This window comes from Pristiophorus japonicus, chromosome 17 (assembly GCF_044704955.1).
Source record: "Pristiophorus japonicus isolate sPriJap1 chromosome 17, sPriJap1.hap1, whole genome shotgun sequence".
Classification (NCBI taxonomy): domain Eukaryota; kingdom Metazoa; phylum Chordata; class Chondrichthyes; family Pristiophoridae; genus Pristiophorus; species Pristiophorus japonicus.
Window position 1 is genome coordinate 36,537,179 of NC_091993.1, and position 23,123 is coordinate 36,560,301.

Sequence of the window (23,123 nt, forward strand, 5' to 3'; positions counted from 1 at the left end):
TAACAGATGAGAATTTCTGCCTTTATATTACATTGTGCTTAAAAATAAGCAGAGCTAAAAATGCAAGGTGTTTTGCTGAAACAATTCCAAAATAATGTTGCCTGAGGTGCAGGCGAGGCTGTTTGATCAAATTGTCTTCCGCATTTCCGTACGTTCCAACAACATAAGAACATAAGAATTAGGAACAGGAGTAGGCCATCTAGCCCCTCGAGCCTGCTCCGCCATTCAACAAGATCATGGCTGATCTGGCCGTGGACTCAGCTCCACTTACCCGCCCGCTCCCCATAACCCTTAATTCCCTTATTGGTTAAAAATAGTGACCTCACTTAAATGTACTTAAACAAAATACTGTGGATGCTGGATATCTGGAATAAAAAAGCAAATGCTGGAAATACTCAGCAGATCCGGAACTTTATTTTTATCTCCATAGAAATAAAGTTAACGTTTCAGGTTGATGACCTTTCGTCAGACATTGTCTGACCTGCTGAGTATTTCGAGCATTTTCTCTTTTTACTTCAAAAGTACTTCATTAGCATTCAAGCTATTGTCCTGAGATTGGGCTAAGGTTGTGAAAGGCACTATGTAATACAAGTTATTTCTTTCTTGGTCTTGATTCACCCATTGTGTAATTCCACAGATCGACTAGATCCACAGTGACAATTTGATGATCAGAAAGTCATTGAGGCAGAAATTGAGGTCTCCGTGGGGGTATACTCTCAGAGTACGCCGTCGTAATCCATTTCAAAGTGCCCTAGAAGTTCCGATCTCTGCAAGCACTTGCGCGAAATCCGGAATTTGCAATCTGTCAAGGTACAGTTTAACAGATTACTCGAGCTGACTGTAAAATGAGTATCGCTGCTGCAGACTTGGGCTATTTTCCCAACGACTGCCCAGCAATTGCCCGCGCAACTCTTGCGGCTGGTAAAAGCAGTCTTCTTTCATCAATGTCAGGGTATATATAAGCCTTAAAACATTTTAAAATCCAAAATGATGCACATAAACTTTAAATGAGATTATGCAAAGACGTTTAAAATTATTTATCAAAAAATGACATTTTTATTGAGGTTGCTGCAACGAAGGGACGTATGAATAAAATTAGAATTCAGTACATTTATAATCATTAGAATTCTGTAAATTGTATAATTATTTGAGAATTCCATTGCACATCATTAGGGGATTCCCTTCGTAAACGATTGCAATTTGAGATTGGAGGACCAGGCCCACGTGATCCCAGGAACACTTCAAACCGCCTGCGTCTCTGAGATTACGCTGACTTCCACCTGGAGGACAGAGACCGCAACTCTTCACTGCCTGGCCGCCTGGAGGTAGGTACTTGATTGTTTCACGGGTCAGAGGCCTAACCCGGAGGTACACCGCTGTCCGCAATTTGTAGCCCAATATAACTGAAACAGACTGGTTTCATGTGTTTACAGTTGCATTTGGCCATATTTACAATTTGGATCGGCTTTTGAATTCAAATTTCACAAATTCAGTTTCCAAATCTGCTGCTCAAATTGGTGAGCATATAAGTGGAAAACCTCTCGAGGAAGCCATGCACTCGGTCTATACAGCTTCCCTGCTCCACTTGACAGCCAGAGTTGGATGCAAATGGTCACTTCTCCTCAAACTAGACTACTAAGGAATTGAATAAATGCAGCTCTCTAGTTTGTCACATATAACCAGAAATATGACCGCCTACAGTCCCACTACAATGCCAAGGAATCAGACACACAGTTCCCTGACCAACAAGAAACAGATGCCTAAAACCCTCCCGGATTGCCAAGAGACAGCCAGGAAGCTGAACTTATGCAGTTCTCCCACACAGCTGCATGCAGTTAACTGGACTGCCAAAAATGGTGCAATAAGGACTTAGACCACAGTTAGCCAGAGTAAGGATATGATCTTCCACACCCCTCTCCACCAGGGTTAATCAGTCACAGTGACTCCCCATCAAACTAGGGCAAGACAATTTAAAGTACAAAACAATGCAAGTTTAAAAAAAAAATGTACCTGGTGTATTTGCTGCACAGCGAGACCCTCTGCCCATACAAGGATCGTGGAGTTTTACTCGTGGAATGCATGAAATGGAATCACATTTCAGTCAAATTCTACTTTTTTAATTAAAGGGGAAGGTAAGTCTCGGTGTGTTCAGAAAGAAAGAACTTGTACTGATACAACAGGCTAGACTTTCCATCAGGATCGGCCAGTTACCGCCCAGTTACCGCCCAGTTACTGCCTAGTTACCACCCAGTTTCCGCCCAGTTACCACCCAGTTACCGTCCAGTTACCATCCAGTTACCGCCCAGTTACCGCCCAGTTACCGCCCAGTTACTGCCCAGTTACCGCCCAGCTACTGCCCAGTTATCACCCAGTTTCCGGCCAGTTACCGCCCAGTTACTGCCCAGTTACCATCCAGTTACCATCCAGTTACCACCCAGTTACCACCCAGTTACCGCCCAGTTACTGCCCAGTTACCGCCCAGCTACTGCCCAGTTATCACCCAGTTTCCGGCCAGTTACCACCCAGTTACTGCCCAGTTATCACCCAGTTTCCGGCCAGTTACCACCCAGTTACCGCCCAGTTACCATCCAGTTACCGCCCAGTTACTACCCAGTTACCGCCCAGTTACTGCCCAGTTACCACCCAGTTACCGCCCAGTTACCACCCAGTTACCGCCCAGTTACCATCCAGTTACCGCCCAGTTACTACCCAGCTACCGCCCAGCTACTGCCCAGTTATCACCCAGTTTCCGGCCAGTTACTGCCCAGTTACCGCCCAGCTACTGCCCAGTTATCACCCAGTTTCCGGCCAGTTACCGCCCAGTTACTGCCCAGTTACCATCCAGTTACCACCCAGTTACCGCCCAGTTTCCGGCCAGTTACCGGCCAGTTACCATCCAGTTACCATCCAGTTACCGCCCAGTTACCGCCCAGTTACCATCCAGTTACCATCCAGTTACCGCCCAGTTACCGCCCAGTTACCGCCCAGTTGCCGCCCAGTTACTGCCCAGTTACCGCCCAGTTACCACCCAGTTACCGCCCAGTTACCATCCAGTTACCGCCCAGTTACCGCCCAGTTTCCGGCCAGTTACCATCCAGTTACCATCCAGTTACCGCCCAGTTACTGCCCAGTTACCGTCCAGCTACTGCCCAATTATCACCCAGTTACCGCCCAGTTACCGCCCAATTTCCGGCCAGTTACCGCCCAGTTACTGCCCAATTTATCACCCAGTTACCGCCCAGTTACCATCCATTTAACTGCTAAGATTGAGTTTAACGCCCATATTTGATTATAAATGGAAACTAAAGCGTAATTATTGCCCATTTATCGCCAGCGGAACTTTTGGCATATAATTAACGCCAGGAATGAGCTGAACCGCTCACCCATATTTTTTAAATAAAATCTGACGTCATCACTCATGCACCAGCTAGAAGACTGATTATAATGGCCGATATTCCGACGATCCTGAAAAATAATACCACGAACGCGGAAATATCGCCCATTTTTGGCCAATATAGATGTCCATGGAAAGTCTAGCTTAATGACATCAGGATATCCCAAAGTGTTTCACAGACAATGAATTACTTCTGATGTGTAGCCACTGTTGTGATGGAGGGGAATGTGGCAGCTATTTTATACATAGTAAGCTCCCACAAAGAGCGATGAGATGAATGACCCAGCTAATCTATCAGGTACATGTTTCTGTCCATTCATCATGATAGGCCGAAAATCCTGCTCAGTGTGCTGCTCTCCGTGCAGGAATTCCCGACTTGCTTTTCCCTCACTTCCACACCAGGGGCGCCATTTCATAAAATCTCCGTTAAGCAAGGCTTTGCATTAAGAGTCCTAATAACTACTGGCCAGGACACTGGGAGAACTTCCCTGCTCTTCTTCGAATAGTGCAGTGGGATCTTTCATATCCAGGGCAGGCGGGGCCTCAATTTAACGTCTCTACAGCAATCCCTCAGCACTGCATTGGAGTGTCAGCCTAGCGTCTCTGGAGTGGGATTTGAACTCTGCAACCTTCTGATGCAGAGATGAGAGTGCAACCACTAAGTCACAGCTGACACAGCAGCAACAGATAGAGCAGCCATGGTGCCATACATATTTTGTTTTAACATGGAGTCACATTTTTCTCCAGATACCTTCATGTGAACAAGAAGAATTTACAGCCAGTCGCTATATAGAAAAACAAATGTACATTTACTACTTTGATTCCTTGCAGTCCGTCATTACTACATTACTGCAGTAAGTGCGCTTTATTCAGCACTTTATTCCAAAGGTATTTCACCTTTGGTCCACTATAGGGAGGTTTCATTCCATTCAGTGGCTGGACATGAATTTTGAACAGGTTTTTTTGTGTGATTATATCAAATTCAGGTTATTTCCATAGCATCAAGTTGTACTTGGCACTGATTGCCTCTTGAATTTAATACTTAATTCCTATTTATGAGGCTTTTGAGTGTGAATTGATCACCTCATGATAGAAGTGAGCTGCAACTCTGTAAGTTCATAATAAAAATAAATTCAGTGTCAAATAAAAAGTGACATAAAAATGGACTACCTTAAAAATAATATACATCCGTTATGCATAGAATAAACTATGCCAAGGCTTGACGTATGACTTCTATCCACTTATTTGTTTTTCCTCTGAGATCTGCTTCACTTGTGAAAAAATTACTAATATTTTTCATATACTTGATTATGAGTCCATTGTATATTAGTCTCCACAACAAAGCAACAGGTAAACCGACAATAATTAACCCAGAAGTAGTGTACAAGAACCCAGTATATCACCCAGTTGTAGCTTCACAGCCCTTCTGGACAGCAGTTAATAAAGTTGTGCAACATCAAATATTAATCTGTTCTATTCTGAATCAAAGACCGATAGCGTCATTTCAAAATGTTACACATTCTGTGATAGATAATCTACTTTGCTCAGGGTAGTGAGATTCATAACAAGCGAGGGTTCTGATTCCAATGATAAGATGTGTGATGTCGATTGCCCTTCTCTCAAATCACAAGCATTTTTTTTTAGCTGGAGCACAACATATCAGATACATTTTCAGAGGAGAAATGGATGGCACAGTGATCACATTTTTCCAGCAATTGCTGCTGATAATACAAGGAGTTTGGGTTATATGGACTGCACAGATCACTGGAAACCTTGAACAAATCTCATAGGCTCAGAACTCGAATGGACAAGAGCTCTTTGCGATCATTTTCTTTTTTGAGTTTGTACAGCTGATGAGAAGCCCTCTCTGCCCTCACAGGTGGCCGCAAAAGATCTCACGGCACAATGCGAAGAAGAGCAAGGGCGTTCTCCCTGGCGCCCTGACCAATATTTAGCTATCAACCAACAGCTAAAACAAATGATCTGGTCATTTATCTCATTGCTGTTTGTGGGACCTTGCTGTGCACAAGGTGGCTGCAGCATTTCCCACGTTACAACACTTCAAAAAGTACTTCATTGGCTGTAAAGTGCTTTGGCAAGTCCTGAGGTTGTGAAAAACGCTGTATAAATGCAAATCTTTCTTTTTCCTACACCTGGTCTGTTTATATATCGTGTAGTTCTTTTTCTGTTTTTAATGATTGGCATATATTGGGTTTATGCCACTAAATATTTCACATAATTGGTAAATGTTTTAAGGTTGCAGGGAAGTATCTGCCAACTTATGGTTTAGAAAATCTATATGCATAGTATAACAGTGCAGGCAAAAATATTCCCAGACATTAGCAAGGGAGTGAGCACTGTTTCTTGTCAATTAAATGGTCCTTAACTAAAGTTTAGTTGACTAAAATTATTGGGGTAAATTTTGCAATGCCCTACACTGTCAGTGAGGCCTTGTACGCAGACAAAGCCTGGGATTTTCTGATTTATGCTGGCTGTATGCAAGGCCTCATCAGCAGCGAGGGCCACTCGAAATTCACCCCTTTGTGTTTTATCAGCTAATTTCTTATGGAGAGTAAAATGAAAATGAGGCAAAGATTTAAGATAAAGAGATGGGGAATGTAAAATGTAAATTATTTCCAGGAAATAAAACAATACTGGTCATGAATTTACAACTTTGTTGGACATTAGATTCCTCAAATAAAGTCTTTCTGTCTCTGTTAGCGCCTCCGGGGCGCGATAATGGGGCGTTACCGGCTGTGCGACTGGGCGCGGCGAGAATACCGATGCTTGCGAAATTGCCGTGGAGGTTTGCGGCTACGGTAACCCCTAGCACCACGATCTCCTGCGCCCCGGAAATCGCGACGTCATCTGACTGTGCAGCACCCCTGTATACAAGACTCCCAAAGCAAGCGCTCTACTCGGAACTCCTACACGGCAAGTGAGCCCCAGGTGGGCAGAGGAAACGTTTCAAGGACACCCTCAAAGCCTCCTTGATAAAGTGTAACAACCCCATCGACACCTGGGAATCCCTGGCCCAAGACTGCCCTAAGTGGAGGAAGAGCATCCGGGAGGCCACTGAGCACCTCGAGTCTCGTCGCCGAGAGCATGCAGAAATCAAGCGCAGGCAGCGGAAGGAGCGTGCGGCAAACCAGTCCCACCCACCCTTTCCTTCAACTACTGTCTGCCCCACCTGTGACAGAGACTGTAATTCCTGTATTGTACTGTACAGTCACCGGAGAACTTACTTTGAGAGTGGAAGCAATTTCGAGGGACTGCCTATGATGATGATGCCCCTGTAGTGCCCTGGACCCAAACTTTGGTCCCGTTCCCTGCAGCATCGCCGGGCATCAACACTGGCAGCTGCAGAAGGCGTTGTGAGGGAGTCCGGCCACTTGTGGAACGGTATTTAAAGGAAAAGCAGCTTGTGCCATTAAAAAATTTGTTTGGAGCGATTACTCTACTTTTTCACGATTTTCTTTGGCTGCGATTCATGAGCCCTGACCCTGTTAGAGTGCTTGGGGCTGCTCATGGCGGAGCACAGCTGCTGTCAGCGACGAGGGAAATCCTTACAATGTAGAGCCTGCAGCGATGGCCCCTCCCTTTAAGGGCGGGAAGGAGCCTTGGATCCCAGCGGAGCTATGCTCGACATTGTGCAGCGCTGCTCCGCTACCGCCCCTCTTGCCGGCTTTAGCGCTCCAGGGGAAGTGGTAGCGCTTGATTTAGCGCTCCGCTTCCATCCTGGTGCGCTAAACCGTGAGTTCGCTCTGGATTCCCTTGCAAAGCGCCTGGTGATACCTTTGCGCTATCGCAAAAGTTATCGCCCCAAACGGGACGCCACGCAATTTCTCCCCCTTAGTTCTCATTCAAGCACCAGTTTCTTATTTCTCAGCATGTCTATTGGCCTTGTGAGCTCTGTAAGAAGGGAAGTATAGACCATACATTTTCATAAAAATTCCTGGAAAGCCTAGAACAAAAAAAGGAAAGTAAACACCACAGTTTTGCTGACAATTTTTCCAACATTAAGGCCGAGAATTTCCTCCAAGCTGCCCCTGCTCTGCCACTGTGATTTCACTGGCAGTGCGATGGAAAACCCACATCCTTCTTGACTCAGAGGCAAGAGTACCACCAACTGAGTAAATCTGACACAAGCTCTAAAGAAAATCCATAAAAACAGTACACCATTCATAATCTGCAATATACTTGTCTACAATACCATTTGTTGCATTTTGGTTTGAAAGCCCTGGCCTTGGTTTGATTTCAGTAGAATTAGCTTCTATATTCATGGCAGATATCCGAAAACTTGTTTGTTAGTCACGTTGTTATGCAGAAACTGGCTTCCGCGTTTGCCCACATAACAACAGCAATTGTGCTTCCAAAGCAATTCATTGGTCTCAGTCTTGATTCAGTGGTAGCACTCTTGCCTGTGAGTCATAAAAGTTGGAAGTTCAAGTCCCACTCTAGAGATTTGAGCACATAATCTAGATTAACACTCCTGTGCAGTACTGAGGGAGCGCGATACTGTCGGAGGTGCCGTTTTTTGAATGACAATTAAACCGAGGGATTGTCCCGTCTGCCCTCAGGTGGATGCAAAAGATCGCATGGCAGTATTTGAGCAGGGGAGGTCTCCCTGGGGTCTTGGCCAATATTTAACCCTCAATCAACACCAGCGAAACATTCATTGCTGCTTGTGGGAGTTTGCTGTGTGCAAATTGGCCACTGTGTTTCCTACATTACAACAGTGACTACACTTCAAAAGTATTTCATTGGCTGTGAAGTGCTTTGGGACACCTGAGGTCTTGAAAGGCACTATATAAATGCAAGACATTCTTTGATCTGCTTTAGGGCATCCTGAGGAAGTGTTATATAAAAGTATTTTTTTGTTAACCCTGTGCTGTAGGATTCGAATCACTGGTATATTATTTATTTTTGCCAGTGCTCTGTTGAAACTTTGAAATCTTACTTGCAAACTGATTCTAAGGTCTGACTGTGGCAATGGACATGTTCTTCATATATATTGCACCGAAAAAATTGCTTGAGTTTGCCTTTAACAAGTAATTAGCAGGACTAAAGCGGGACATTTTATTTTTTCTTTTGGCTTGGAAACCACAACTTAGCATGACAGCAAGGTGAGGAACAAAAGAATGTACGGAACGTTCATGGCTAAATCAGCCCACTGTGGCAGTCTCAGTAATCTGAGATCTGAGCTAAGCAGCACTCCAGGGATGCTCTTCATTCAAATTACATTTTTGTATCACTTTACCCATTGGGGAAATATAGAGTCTGAAATTGCCCTGTTTTGCGACTCGCATTAATGCCTCCAGGGGAGGGCACTAACAGTTTTTGCCTGGGTGGGGGTGGAGGGTGGGGGGGTGGGGGGAGTGAGGATGTTACCGGTAGCGTCCCGGGCCGCTGCGCATCCGTCCCACTTCCAGTGAGGAGCGATAACTGCAATTTCGCGGCTGGGGCGGGACTTCCGGATGAAGTCACCGGCCTGCGCGGTGACCGCTGAGCGCCATGTGCCGGCCCCTTTCCGCCCCACGGGCGGTGTCAGCGCCAGCCTCGCGGGCCACGAACCGGGTCGATATCTGCGTGCGGGGCGAAAGTTCACGGGAAGTTCAGGAGCGGCGAGTGCCGCCTTTCTGCGGCGTGGTCCGGGCTGCCATCGTGCAGCCCGGTGCAATGTTTGGGTGGCAGGCTGTGGCCTCGGCACAACGCCGCCCTGGTGACCCAGTGGAGGCCATCAGAGGCCCAGCAGAGTGTGCAGCAGCCCTCTCCTTTAACCGAAGTGGAGGGGCGTTGAACCCTGTCAACGTTATGTGGAGCAGCCGCGTAGCACTGACGAACGAACCCGGGTAGTGGCCCAGAATCAGCCCCAACAGGAAGTGGAGCGTGCGAGATTGCGCTTCACTTCCTGTGAGCAGCGGTAACTGCAATTCCGCGGCCGGGGCGGGACTTCCCCGCTGGGCACAGGAAGTCCCGCCCCAAGTCAGTTACCGTCCCGAATCGGGGCACTGGGGAATTTCGGCCCCATAGTCCCTCAACCTTTTTTGTTTGACTTTGATGCCACCATCTCAGAACAGATTATTTAGTTTCATATTAATCTGATTCTGCAGTTCTGCTTTCCCTCTGGTATTTGTCATTAGTTATAGACGTCATCAGACTATAGAAAGGTCCGGAGTTTTAATGTTGTTTTTCGCTCACCAGCTACTGAGCATCAAGTTTAAGCCATCCATGAAAAAGTCAATAGATTAATTCAATAATTCATACACAACATTTAAGTTGCGAGAGATTTGCTTCAGTAAAAATATCATGCTGTGTTCCTGCTAATGTAACTTTAATCAAATGCATTCATTCACTTCTCAGGTAGTCATAAGTCAATACTGACAACCATAGCTCCTCAGATACATTTATTCAATGTAGTGTGTCACATACTCAGTGTCTTGTTTCTGGGTTTTTTCCACTATTTATGAAAGGAAGGCTGCATGAAACTGTGCTTTGCAATTCTAAATTAAAAACCCCACATAAAGGAACAGATTTGGCCAATGAGTAGAATTGCTCTCCTCTGACTTTCTCGCACCAGTGACGGGTTATACACTTGTTTTTAATTTTTTTTAAAACTTGAGCACAAAAAATAGGCTGACACTCCCAGAGCCATGCTAAGGGATTTGCCGTCTTTTGGATGAGACGTTAAACCGAGGCCCCGTCTGCTCTCGCAGATGGACATAAAATATCCGACCACTTCGAAAAAGAGCAGGGGAGTTCTCCCTGGTGCCCCGGTCAATAATTATCCCACAACCAACATAGCTAAAAAAAAAAGCAGTTTATCTGGTCATTAACACATTGCTGTTTGTACACAAATTGCCTGCCGTGTTTCCTACATTACAACAGTGACTACACTTCAAATTCACTTCATTGGCTGTAAAGCGCTGTGGGATGTCCTAAGATCGTGAATAATACGTCCATACTATACAGTATAAATGCACACGAGGCCCATGCTTGAGAGAAGGTCAGTCTGTGACCTGTCCTTTATTTCATAGCACTCAAGTGCAGGAAGTGGGTGGAGCTTCCCCTTTTATATCTGAAGGTCTAGGTTAGGAGTGTCTCCCACAAGTTCACCACCTAGTGGTCATTGTTCTCAGTGTACAACTTAGGTCGGATTATGCATGGGTTACAATGCTGGTTGAATACATGACATCACCTCCCCCCCCAAAGTCTTATTGGGATCACAGGTTAAGTCTCTCTGGTGGTTTACGCTCTCTTGTAGAGCGCCTGAGTTGGGGCTCTGGTTGTTGGGCGCTGGCCTGAGTGTCTGCTGTTTGTGGTGCCTCAGGCCTGTCCGGACTGCCCAAAGTGACTGGGCTCTCCTCCTTTTGGTTCCTGTGTTCGGTCACCTGTGGTGGAGTGAACTCTACATCGTGTTCTTCCTCTGCTTCGTCTATGGGGTTGCTGAACCTCCTTTTTGTTTGATCCACATGTTTGTGGCAGATTTGTCCATTGGTAAGTTTAACTACCAGAATCCTATTTCCCTCTTTGGCAACCACAGTGCCTGTGAGCCATTTGGGCCCTGAAGCGTAGTTGAGGACAAAAACAGGGTCATTTACATCAATACATTCAGCCCTCGCATTCCTGTCATGGTAGTGATATTGTGACTGGCGCCTGCTCTCGACAATTTCTTTCATGATGGGGTGTATAAGGGATAACCGAGTTTTGAGCGTCCTTTTCATTAGCAGCTCTGCGGGTGGAACCCCTGTGAGTGAGTGTGGTCGGGATCTGTAGGCCAACAGGAGGCATGATAAGCGGCATTGTAGGGAACCCCCTTGGATTCTGAGCATCCCCTGTTTGATTATCTGCACTGCTCGTTCCGCCTGGCCGTTTGAGGCCGGCTTGAATGGTGCTGTTCTGACATGGTTAATTCCATTGCCTGCCATGAAGTCCTGGAATTCAGTGCTTGTGAAGCACGGGCCATTGTCGCTGACCAAGATGTCCGGTAGACCGTGGGCAGCGAACATTGCCCGTAGGCTTTCTACCGTGGCAGAGGATGTGCTTGAAATTAAAATGTCACACTCGATCCATTTGGAGTAGGCGTCTACTACAACCAAAAACATTTTCCCCATGAAAGGACCTGCGTAGTCCACATGGATGCGTGACCAAGGCTTGGCGGGCCATGGCCATGGGCTAAGGGGGGCTTCCCTGGGCGCATTGCCCAGCTGGGCACACGTGTTGCACCTGCGAACACCAAAGTTCCAGATCTGCGTCTATCCCTGGCCACCAAACGTGTGACCTGGCAATTACCTTCATCGTGACAATGCCCAGGTGCCATGTGGGTTCGGGTCCCATCTGGGGTGCCATTGAGGAGCACTTTCATCATTATCGGTGGCGTCCTGGTGTATGAACTGTATATGTGTTCCATATGAACTCGCTGAACTTCAGCTTCCAGCGATTTCCCCCAGTGTTCATTTCTGCAATTTCTGCAGGTATTTTGCTCATCTCTGCAAACTCCAGCTGAGTGTGTGCCCCATGCCTCCAGCATGAGCTGCGGTTTGAAACAAAAGGTCCCTTGCCAGTCGATCATCCCTGACTGCCCCTGTTATTGCTAGTGGCCATGCTCGCCTGGTTTAAATCCCATCCTCGTCGCCATTAATACTTCCTTACTATACAGTATAAATGCACACGAGGCCCATGCTTGAGAGAAGGTCAGTCTGTGACCTGTCCTTTATTTCATAGCACTCAAGTGCAGGAAGTGGGTGGAACTTCCCCTTTTATATCTGAAGGTCTAGGTTAGGAGTGTCTCCCACAAGTTCACCACCTAGTGGTCATTGTTCTCAGTGTACAACTTAGGTCGGATTATACATGGGTTACAATGCTGGTTGAATACATGACAGTGAAAGGTGCTATAAAATGCAATTCTACAATCCTGTGTACAGTTTTGGTCACCTTACCTGAAGAAGGCTATAGTAGCCTTAGAGGGAATGCAATGAAGGCTCACTAAACTGATTCCTGGTATGAGGAAATTGTCCTATGAGGAGAGATTGAGTAGATTAGGTCTATATTCCCTAGCTAAGAAGAACAAGAGGTTATCTCATTGAAACATATAACATTTTTAAGAGGCTTAACAGGGTAGATCCTTGGAGGATGACTCATCTCACTGGAGAGTCTTGAACTGGGAGTCACAGTGCGCCAGTGCAGCCTTTGGCCACCTGAGTGTTCGAGTACCAGGCCCTCAACTCTACCACCAAGCTCATGGTCTACAGGGCTGTAGTAATACCCACCCTCCTGTATGGATCAGAGGCATGGACGATGTATAGAAGACACCTCAAGTTGCTGGAGATATATCACCAACAATGTCTCGGCAAGATCCTACAAATCCCCTGGGAGGAGGCGCACCAACATCAGTGTCCTTGCCCAGGCTAACTGTTGTGTATCTGTAAAGCATGCACTCCCATGTTCCACCACCAGGGAGCGCATCCCCTGAAGTCCCAAGGGATCCCAGCATCCCTTGGGAACACTGTATATAAGCCGGCCCCTAAGGCCTGTTCCTCACTCTGGAGTGTCTTATTAAAGACTGAGGTCACTGTTACTTTAACCTCCCTGTGTGCAGTCTCATCTCTGTTAGGAACACAATAACTGGCGACGAGAATACGAATCCAATGCAAAGATGCAGCAAACTGTGGGCATCCTGGAGAAGTTCTCGGAGGATAAGGATTGGGAAGCCTATGTCGAACGGATAGACCAGTACTTTGTAGCCAATGAGCTGGACGGAGAAGGAAGCGCTGCAAAAAGGAGAGCGGTCCTCCTTACAGTCTGCGGAGCACCGACCTACAGCCTCATGAAGAATCTTCTGGCTCCGGTGAAACCCACAGATAAGTCGTATGAGGAGCTGTGTACACTGGTTCGGGAGCATCTTAACCCGAGGGAGAGCGCGCTGATGGTGAGGTATCGGTTCTACACGTGCCAGCGATCTGAAGGTCAGGAAGTGGTGAGCTACGCCGCCGAGCTAAGGCGACTTGCAGAACAATGTGAGTTTGATGGCTACCTGGAGCAAATGCTCAGAGGCTTTTTTGTACTGGGCATTGACCATGAGACCATCCTACAAAAACTTTTGACTGTTGAGACACCGACCCTCAGTAAGGCAATTGCGATAGAACAGGCATTTATGTCCATCAGTGATAACACCAAACAAATCTCTCAGCACACAAGTGCTAGCAATGTTCATAAATTAACTGGAACTGTGTTTGCGAGCAGAAATGTACAAGGCAGAACCCATGAGTCTGCAACAGCCAGCAGGCCTCGGGTGACCCAGATGACTCAGAGTCCCCAACAAAGGATGAATGCAAGGCAATTCACACCTTGTTGGCGTTGTGGAGGCTTCCATTCAGCCTATTCATGCTGCTTCAAAGGGTATGTTTGCAAGAGCTGTGGAACAATGGGGCACCTCCAACGAGCTGCAAGCTCTGCAAAACCTGCTAACCACTACATGGTAGAGGAAGATCGGTCCATGGTGGATCAAAGCAATTTCGAGCCTCAGAGAGGAGGCAGATGCTGAAGTACACGGGGTGCACACATTTTTGACGAAATGTCCACCCATAATGCTAAACATAAAATTGAATGGCTTACCCATAGCCATGGAACTGGACACTGGCGCTAGCCAATCCATCATGAGTAAAAAGATGTTTGAGAGACTGTGGTGCAACAAGGCATTCAGACCAGCCCTGAGCCCCATCCACACGAAACTGAGAACGTACACCAAAGAGTTTATCACTGTCCTGGGCAGCGCCATGGTCAAGGTCACCTACGAGGGCACGGTGCATGAACTGCCACTCTGGATTGCCCCAGGCGATGGCCCCACACTGCTTGGAAGGAGCTGGCTGGGCAAAATCCACTGGAACTGGGATGACATCCGAGTGCTATCACATGTTGATGAGGCCTCATGTACCCAGGTTCTTGACAAATTTCCTTCCCTTTTTGAGCCAGGCATTGGAAACATTTCTGGGGCGAAGGTGCAGATCCACTTGGTCCCAGAGGCACGACCCATTCACCACAAGGCGCGAGCGGTACCTCACATGATGAGGGAGAGAGTGGAAATCGAGCTGGACAGGCTGCATCGCGAGGGCATCATCTCCCCAGTGGAATTCAGTGAGTGGGCCAGCCCAATTGTTCCAGCACTCAAAAGTGATGGCACGGTCAGGATTTGCGGCGATTATAAAGTAACTATTAATCGTTTCTCGCTACAGGACCAATACCCGCTACCTAAAGCAGACGACCTATTTGCGACGCTGGCAGGAGGCAAGACGTTCACCAAGCTTGACCTGACTTCGGCCTACATGACGCAGGAGCTGGAGGAGTCTTCGAAGGGCCTCACCTGCATCAACGCGCACAAGGGATTGTTCATCTACAACAGATGCCCGTTTGGAATTCGGTCGCTGCAGCGATCGTCCAGAGAAACATGGAGAGCCTACTCAAGTCGGTACCACACACGGTGGTCTTTCAGGACGACATATTGGTCATGGGTCGGGACACTGGCGATCACCTACAAAACTTGGAGGAGGTCCTCCAGTGACTGGATCGCGTAGGGCTGCGGCTGAAGAGGTCGAAATGCGTCTTCATGGCAACTGAAGTGGAGATTTTGCGGAGAAAGATCGCAACGAACGGCATTCGGCCCACTGACGCCAAGACAGAGGCTATCAGGAACGCGCCTAGGCCACAGAACATAGAAACATAGAAACATAGAAACATAGAAAATAGGTGCAGGAGTAGGCCATTCGGCCCTTCTAGCCTGCACCGCCATTCAATGAGTTCATGGCTGAACATGCAACTTCAGTACCCCATTCCTGCTTTCTCACCATACCCCTTGATTCCCCTAGTAGTAAGGACTTCATCTAACTCCTTTTTGAATATATTTAGTGAATTGGCCTCAACAACTTTCTGTGGTAGAGAATTCCACAGGTTCACCACTCTCTGGGTGAAGAAATTCCTCCTCATCTTGGCCCTAAATGGCTTCCCCCTTATCCTTAGACTGTGTCCCCTGGTTCTGGACTTCCCCAACATTGGGAACATTCTTCCTGCATCTAACCTGTCTAACCCCGTCAGAATTTTAAACGTTTCTATGAGGTCCCCTCTCATTCTTCTGAACTCCAGTGAATACAAGCCCAGTTGATCCAGCCTTTCTTGATAGGTCAGTCCCGCCATCCCGGGAATCAGTCTGGTGAACCTTCGCTGCACTCCCTCATTAGCAAGAATGTCCTTCCTCAAGTTAGGAGACCAAAACTGTACACAATACTCCAGGTGTGGCCTCACCAAGGCCCTGTACAATTGTAGCAACACCTCCCTGCCCCTGTACTCAAATCCCCTCGCTATGGAGGCCAACATGCCATTTGCTTTCTTAACCGCCTGCTGTACCTGCATGCCAACCTTCAATGACTGATGTACCATGACACCCAGGTCTCTTTGCACCTCCCCTTTTCCTAATCTGTCACCATTCAGATAATAATCTGTCTCTCTGTTTTTACCACCAAAGTGGATAACCTCACATTTATCCACATTATACTTCATCTGCCATGCATTTGCCCACTCACCTAACCTATCCAAGTCGCTCTGCAGCCTCATAGCATCCTCCTCGCAGCTCACACTGCCACCCAACTTAGTGTCATCCGCAAATTTGGAGATACTACATTTAATCCCCTCGTCTAAATCATTAATGTACAGTGTAAACAGCTGGGGCCCCAGCACAGAACCTTGCGGTACCCCACTAGTCACTGCCTGCCATTCTGCAAAGTCCCCATTTACTCCTACTCTTTGCTTCCTGTCTGACAACCAGTTCTCAATCTTTGTCAGCACACTACCCCCAATCCCATGTGCTTTAACTTTGCACATTAATCTCTTGTGTGGGACCTTGTCGAAAGCCTTCTGAAAGTCCAAATATACCACATCAACTGCTTCTCCCTGTCCACTCTACTGGAAACATCCTCAAAAAATTCCAGAAGAGTTGTCAAGCATGATTTCCCTTTCACAAATCCATGCTGACTTGGACCTATCATATTACCTCTTTCCAAATGCACTGGTATGACATCCTTAATAATTGATTACATCATTTTACCCACTACCGATGTCAGGCTGACCGGTCTATAATTCCCTGTTTTCTCTCTCCCTCCTTTTTTAAAAAGTGGGGTTACATTGGCTACCCTCCACTCGATAGGAACTGATCCAGAGTCAATGGAATGTTGGAAAATGACTGTCAATGCATCCACTATTTCCAAGGCCACCTCCTTAAGTACTCTGGGATGCAGTCCATCAGGCCCTGGGGATTTATCGGCCTTCAATCCCATCAATTTCCCCAACACAATTTCCCGACTAATAAGGATTTCCCTCAGTTCCTCCTCCTTACTAGACCCTCTGACCCCTTTTATATCCGGAAGGTTGTTTGTGTCCTCCTCAGTGAATACCGAACCAAAGTACTTGTTCAATTGGTCCGCCATTTCTTTGTTCCCCGTTATGACTTCCCCTGATTCTGACTGTAGGGGACCTACGTTTGTCTTTACTAACCTTTTTCTCTTTACATATCTATAGAAACTTTTGCAATCCGTCTTAATGTTCCCTGCAAGCCTCTTCTCGTACTCCATTTTCCCTGCCCTAATCAAACCCTTTGTCCTCCTCTGCTGAGTTCTAAATTTCTCCCAGTCCCCGGGTTCGCTGCTATTTCTGGCCAATTTGTATGCCACTTCCTTAGCTTTAATGCTATCCCTGATTTCCCTTGATAGCCACGGTTGAGCCACCTTCCCTTTTTTATTTTTACGCCAGACAGGAATGTACAATTGTTGTAGTTCATCCATGCGGTCTCTAAATGTCTGCCATTGCCCATCCACAGTCAACCCCCTAAGTATCATTCGCCAATCTATCCTAGCCAATTCACGCCTCATACCTTCAAAGTTACCCTTCTTTAAGTTCTGGACCATGGTCTCTGAATTAACTGTTTCATTCTCCATCCTAATGCAGAATTCCACCATATTATGGTCACTCTTCCCCAAGGGGCCTCGCACAACTAGATTGCTAATTAATCCTCTCTCATTACACAAGACCCAGTCTAAGATGGCCTCCCCCCTAGTTGGTTCCTCGACATATTGGTCTAAAAAACCATCCCGGAGCTGCGGTCGTTCCTGGGATTCCTCAACTATTTTGGTAACTTCCTACCGGGGTTAAGCACCCTTTTAGAGCCCTTACATGTGTTATTGCGCAAAGATGAGAACTGGGTATGGGGAAAAATATCAAGTAATTGCTTTTGAGAAAGCCAGAAACGTTTTATGCTCCAACAAGCTGCTTGTATTGTATAACCCGTGTAAAATACTTGTGCTCGCATGTGATGCGTCGTCGTACGGAGTCGGGTGTGTATTACAACAAGCTAACGTTGCGGGGTAATTGAAACCTGTCGCCTATGCTTCCAGGAGCTGTCTAAGGCCGAGAGGGCCTACAGCATGATTGAGAAAGAGGCATTCGCGTGTGTGTTCAGGTTAAATAGAATGTATCAGTATCTGTTTGACCTCAAATTTGAGCTGGAAACTGATCACAAGCCCCTCACATCCCTGTTCGATGAAAACAAGGCGATAAATACTAACGCTTCCGCCCGCATACAAAGGTGGGCACTCGTGTTATCAGTGTATAACTATACCATCCGCCACAGGCCAGGCACCGAGAACTGTGCGGATGCTCTCAGTCTACCATTGCCCACGACGGGGGTGGAAATGGCACAGCCCGCAGACTTTTTGATGGTCATGGAAGCGTATGAAAATGCTAAATCACCTGTCACGGCCCGCCAGATTAGGAGTTGGACCAACCAAGATCCTCTGCTGTCCCTAGTAAAAAATTGTGTACTGCATGGGAGCTGGGCCAGCATCCCCTTTGAAATGCAAGAGCCAATCAAGCCGTTCCAGCAGCGAAAGAACGAGCTATCCATTCAGGCAGACTGCCTGTTGTGGGGTAACTGCGTACTGCTACCAGAAAAGGGCAGGGAGACGTTCATCTCGGATCTCCGTAGCACACACCCAGGCATAGTAATAATGAAAGCGATCGCCAGATCCCACGTGTGGTGGCCCGGTATCGACCCTGACTTAGAGTCCTGTGTACGGCAATGCAGCGTATGTGCTCAGTTGAGCAACGCGCCCAGAGAGGCACCACTAAGTTTGTGGTTCTGGCCCTCCAGACCATGGTCGAGAATCCATGTCGACTATGCGGGCCCGTTTCTTGGTAAAATGTTCCTGGTGGTGGTGGATGCTTTTTCAAAATGGATTGAATATGAAATAATGTCGGGAAGCACCGCCACCGCCACCATTGAAAGCCTGAGGGCCATGTTTGCCACCCACGGCCTGCCTGACATACTGGTCAGTGACAACGGGCCATGTTTCACCAGTGCAAAATTTAAAAAATTCATGACCCGCAATGGATCAAACATGTCACCTCAGCCCCGTTTAAACCAGCCTCCAATGGGCAGGCAGAGCGGGCAGTACAAACCATCAAACAGAGCCTTAAATGAGTCACAGAAGGCTCACTCCAAATCCGCCTGTCCCGAGTACTGCTCAGCTACCGCACGAGACCCCACTCGCTCACAGGGGTGCCCCCGGCTGAGCTACTCATGAAAAGGACACTTAAAACCAGACTCTCGCTGGTTCACCCCAACCTGCATGATCAGGTAGAGAGCAGGTGGCAGCAACAAAATGCAAACAGTGGTCGCGCCACTGTGTCACGGGAAATAGATCTGAATGACCCGGTGTATGTGCTAAACTAGGGGCATGGTCCCAAGTAGATCGCGGGCACAGTGATAGCTAAAGAAGGGAGTACGGTGTTTGTAGTCAAACTAGACAATGGACAAATTTGCAGAAAGCACCTGGACCAAACGAGGCAGCGGTTCACAGACTGCCCTGAACAACCCACAGCAGACACCAACTTTTTCGAGCCCACAACACACACCCAAAGGATCAACGACACCACGCCGGACCAGGAAATCAAACCCATCACGCCCAAAAGCCCAGCAAGGCCAGGCTCACCCAGCAGCCCTGCAGAGCCAACAACATGCCAGCCCAGCGAGGGCACAGCCAACACACCAGAACAGACATTTGTACCGAGGCAGTCCACCCGGGAAAGAAAGGCTCCCGACCGCCTCACCTTGTAAATAGTTTTCACTTTGACTTTGGCGGCGGGGAGTGATGTTGTGTATCTGTAAATCATGCACTCCCATGTTCCGTCACCAGGGAGCTCATCCCCTGAAGACCCAAGGGATCCCAGCATCCCTTGGGAGCACTGTATATAAGCCAGCCCCTCAGGCCTGTTCCTCACTCTGGAGTGTCTTATTAAAGACTGAGGTCACTGTTACTTTAACCTCCCTCTGTGCAGCCTCATCAATGTTAGGAACACAATACTAACATCCCCAGCATTGAAGCACTGACCACACTCAATCAGCTTCACTGGGCAGGCCACATAGTTTGCATGCCAGACACGAGGCTCCCTAAGCAATTGCTCTATGCGGGGCTCCTTCATGGCAAACGAGCCAAAGTGGGCAGCGGAAACGTTACAAGGACACCCTCAAAGCCTCCCTGGTAAAGTGTGACATCACCACTGACGCCTGGGAGATCCTGGCCGAAGACCGCCCTCGGTGGAGCAAGTGCATCTGCGAGGGCGTTGAGCTCTTTGACTCTCAATGCCGCGAGCGTGAAGAGGTCAGGTGCAGGCAGCGGAAGGAGCATGCGGCAAATCAGTTCCACCCCCCCTTCCCCCGATGAATGTCTGTCCCACCTGTGACAGGGTCTGTGGCTCTCGCATTGGACTGTTCAGCCACCAAAGGACTCACTTTAGGAGTGGAAGCAAGTCTTCCTCAATTCCGAGAGACTGCCTATGATGATGACAGTCTCAGAATAAGGGGTCAGCCATTTAGGACTGAGGTGAGGAGAATTCTTTTCAATCAGAGGGTTGTAAATCTTTGGAATTCTCTTTCCCAGAGGGCAGTGGATACTCAGTCATTGAGTATATTCAAGACAGAGATGGATAGATTTTTGGATACGAAGGGAATCAAAGGATATGGGGAGTGGGCGGGAAAGTGAAGTTGAGGTAGAAGGTCAGCCAGCGGCCTTTAGTTAAATCCTGTTGGGGGAGCGGGAGGACACGAGAACATAAGAATTAGGAGCAGCAGTAAGCCATACGGCCCCTTGAGCCTGCTCCGCCATTCAATAAAATCATGGCTGACCTTCGACCTCAACTCCATTTTCCTGCCCGATCTCCAAATCCCTTGATTCCCCTAGAGTTCAAAAATTGATCCCTTTCAGCCTTGAATATGTTCAACGATTTAGCATCCACTCAGCAGGGCAGGGGGAGGGGGACCAATCACAGCTGGCAATAGCCTGCAGGAGTGCTGCGGAGCCTGGGGCACCATTGCCGCTCCTCCGAGCTCCATATCTTAAGTAACAGCTGCTGGCTAGGCTGCATCAATGGCTAGAGAGCCAGCGCGGAACAGGACCGACACTGGCTCTGCTCAGGGCAGCCTAATTTCCCAGAGCGGTCCTAAAGCAGGCGGGAGGCCCCTCATTAGCATATGCCAGGTTCCTAATGTCTGTTTTAGATGGCCGCTTTGGACACCTGAAAAATTACCCGACCCAGTTGGCCACTCGCACCTGCTCTGCCATTCTATAAGATTATGACTGATCTCATCGGTTCAGAAATTGTTCAGCTGTCCTTGGGCACAGGACGTTGGTCCCCAAATTGGGCCTCGTTACACCCGTTTTCCACCCGTAAAATTCTCATCCTTGTTTTCAAATCACTCATGGCTTCGCCCCTCCCTGTCTTTGTAATCTCCTCCAGCCTTATAATCACCCGAGATCTCTGCGCTCTGCCAATTCTGGCCTCTTCAAAATCTCCGATTTTAATCGCTCCACCATTGGCAGCCATGCCTTCAGCTGAGCTCTGGAATTCCCTCCCTAAGCCTCTCTGCTTCTCCACTTCTCCTTAAAACCTACCTCTTTGATCAAGCATTTGGCCATCTGCCCTAACATCCCCTTATGTGGCTCGGTGTCAAATTTTGTTTTTGCTAACGCTCCTGTGAAGCGCTTTGGGGCATATTATTACATTAAAGGCGCTATATAAATATAAGTTGTTGTTACAAAACAGGCACAACGAGGTCCAATTTCTACCCCTGTGTCTCTTACAGATAACTGCGATTGGCTGAAGAGCAAAACTAAATTTAGATATTTTGGAAAAAAGCTTTTATATTTTCAACGCTTTACTTTGCTCATGTCTGACACGTTTGGAGACCCATCGTTATGTTTAAGATTCTCCAATTCAGGCTACTGAGAAATCCACACTCACCTAAGTGCTTTTTGTTTACCCAAGGTGGCATGCACTCTGGCCGCCCCCCCCCCTCCCCGTGTAGCGACACATCCGACATACCTAAGACCAGAGGCGGTTTGGCAAAGCCAAGGCATGTAATCTTCACATCTTCAAACAGCTTAATATAAGGGTGATACCCTGGATTGAGTAATGAGCTGTTAGGAAGTAAGGCTGGTTGTGAGGATTTTCATGATAAAATACTCTCTCAATGTTAACCTGGCACATTTATGTGAACCAAATATTAGTATTTACCAAGTTAAAATCTAATGCTACTTAAATGTGCATTATGGGATAACTTGCCAACTTTTTGCGGGGACGCTTGAGGAAGTGCAAGGTTGGTAAATAAAAAATACAATTTTCAGAAAATAACTTTTCTTTCACATATTCCAGGTTTTTTTTGTCCAGTAGCCAAAATGTATCTGCAAGAAAAGACGCTGATTAAAGATTCCAGTTCAAGTTATTCAACACAATAATGTGCACCACTGCAGAATGACTCCCAACTGGGCTATTGCATCAGTGATTGACAGCCCAGCCAGAAACCATCCAAAGGAAAGGAGCAGGCAAAGCACAACGCTGAAACATTATTCAACATAATATGGTGCAGGGAAGCAGAACACCCTACGTATGTACAATGGAGCATAATGTGGGAAAATGTGAGGCTATCCACTTTGGTAGAAAAAATAGAAAAGCAAATTATAATTTAAATGGAGAAAAATTGCAAAGTGCTGCAGTACAGAGGGACCTGGGGTACCTTGTGCATGAAACACAAAAAGTTAGTATCATGTATGTAACCTTCATGTAACTATAACCTTCATGTAACAACATTGCATACTATATACACCTAAGAAATGCACACCTTGACCACAGGGGGTGAACTTGTGGGAGACATTCGTAGCCTGGTCTTTCAGGTATAAAAGGGGAAGCTCCACCCACCTTCAGCACTTCTATGTCCTGTGAATAAAGGTTAGGTCACAGAGTGACTTTGTCTGAAGAATGTGCCTCGTGTGAATTTATAGTAGTGTGTAAGGGCACAACATTTGGCGATGAGAAATGGGAATCAACGACTCACGAGAATGGCCACCGGTAGCACAGAGGAACGGTACTGTGTTGGTGAGGACTGGGACGATTTCGTTGAGAGACTCCAGCAGAACTTTGTCATGAAGGACTGGCTGGGAGAGGCAGCGGCTGACAAGCGAAGGGTGCATCTACTGACCAGCTATGGACCTAAGACGTAAGCGCTGATGAAAGACCTGCTCGTACCCGAGAAGCTGGCGGACAAAACCTTCGAGGAGCTCAGCAAACTGATCGGTGAGCACCTCAAACCGGCGAGCAGTATACACATGGCCTGACACCGATTCTCTACACACCG

At 47.4% G+C, this 23,123-nt stretch overlaps 1 long non-coding RNA gene across 2 annotated transcripts in view; it reads left to right on the forward strand.

The window, feature by feature from the left end:
- Positions 1-22,826, forward strand: part of LOC139228163 (uncharacterized) — a 50,160-nt gene extending 27,334 nt beyond the window's left edge. For both annotated transcript variants that reach the window (XR_011587511.1, XR_011587510.1), the window contains exons 2-4: positions 638-810; positions 1,174-1,325; positions 22,145-22,826. This is a non-coding gene — a long non-coding RNA (uncharacterized lncRNA). The remainder of the gene's footprint in view (positions 1-637; positions 811-1,173; positions 1,326-22,144) is intronic.
- The last annotated feature ends 297 nt before the right edge of the window (positions 22,827-23,123 follow it).